This window comes from Penaeus monodon, chromosome 21 (assembly GCF_015228065.2).
Source record: "Penaeus monodon isolate SGIC_2016 chromosome 21, NSTDA_Pmon_1, whole genome shotgun sequence".
NCBI lineage: Eukaryota > Metazoa > Arthropoda > Malacostraca > Decapoda > Penaeidae > Penaeus > Penaeus monodon.
Window position 1 is genome coordinate 23,255,280 of NC_051406.1, and position 891 is coordinate 23,256,170.

Here is an 891-nt window from a genome sequence, read left to right on the forward strand (position 1 = left end):
GAGTGACCTCATCCTCACACCCACACCCGCCGCCCTCCGCCAGCGACGCCCGGCAAGAATCACGCCGATCCTCGCCCCGTGTCCTCCCGCCCCAAGGGTGCTCCTCCTGCCCTCGGCCTATACGAGATCAAGGCAATACTCTAAAGCACCAGCATCGAAAAAATGCAGGGGAAGCCGACCCAAAAATACCACAGTTACATTCTTGCCTTAGATGAGGAATTTGGCATCACTCCTGCCGAAGTTGCAGAGTCCAACGCACAATTTTTTTTACGCTCTACCATATCGCCTCCATTCCTGGTTGTCGCGAATAACAGACGGTATTAACGCGAGAGGCGTGCTTCTACCTTCGTATCTAACCGGCATGGGCACAAATCGCCACTCTAGTATCCTTTGCCAAGACATAGAATGTTAATGTAAAAACATCTGAGAAAGATCAACCATCATAGTTGCTACTTAGTAAATATTGACTCATTTCTAGACCATGCCAACTATGTCCCCTAGCGCGCCCCTCTCCTCGCAGGGAAATGACGGAGAGATCCGCCCAAATCAAACAGCGAAGCCCACATTTTATGTCATGTTTCCGGATGCAGCCGAAGAAAAGTTGCGACGTGGTGTAAGGGTGTAACTGGAGCAGCTCGAGCCGACACCTGAGCTGCCGGCGATAACTCTGCGCTCTGGCGGCCGCTCGGGACAACTGCCTCCGCTGCCCTAATTACCTTAACTCCTTCACACCTACAATACAGTGCAGAGGACGCCGAGAGGCTGCATTAGCTTGTATGTTTTAAAATATATCTTATCAATCCGTCCCTTTATGTTTAAGTAAGGGCACGAAAAAATAACTTTATGCTCACAAGTACTTTGCAGTGCAACGGACGTCGATGGATAACGGTA